Below are 492 nucleotides of genomic sequence, written 5' to 3' on the forward strand. Positions count from 1 at the left end.
AATCCAGAACCTGAAAGGACTCTGAAGAGAAAACTAAGAGAAGCTAAATTACAACAATCCAGAGGCAACCTTTCTGAAATTTTCGAACAAGAGAAGGAGATGGCAGCCGAACCCAACAACAATAATGCAAGGAGGATACTTGGTGATTTCACTAAACCAACGTCCAAGTTTGATGCAAGAAACATCTCAATTCCTGCCATTGGAGCAAACAATTTTGAGCTGAAAGCTCAATTAGTTGCTTTAATGCAACAGAACTGCAAGTTTCATGGACTTCCATCTGAAGATCCTTATCAGTTTTTAACTGAGTTCTTGCAGATTTGTGAGACTGTTAAGACGAATGGAGTAGATCCTGAAGTCTACAGACTCATGCTTTTCCCTTTTGCTGTGAGAGACAAAGCTAGAATATGGTTGGATTCACAACCCAAAGATAGACTGGACTCCTGGGATAAGCTGGTCACGACCTTCTTGGATAAATTCTTTCCTCCTCAAAAG

This window comes from Arachis duranensis, chromosome 4 (genome assembly GCF_000817695.3).
Source record: "Arachis duranensis cultivar V14167 chromosome 4, aradu.V14167.gnm2.J7QH, whole genome shotgun sequence".
Classification (NCBI taxonomy): domain Eukaryota; kingdom Viridiplantae; phylum Streptophyta; class Magnoliopsida; order Fabales; family Fabaceae; genus Arachis; species Arachis duranensis.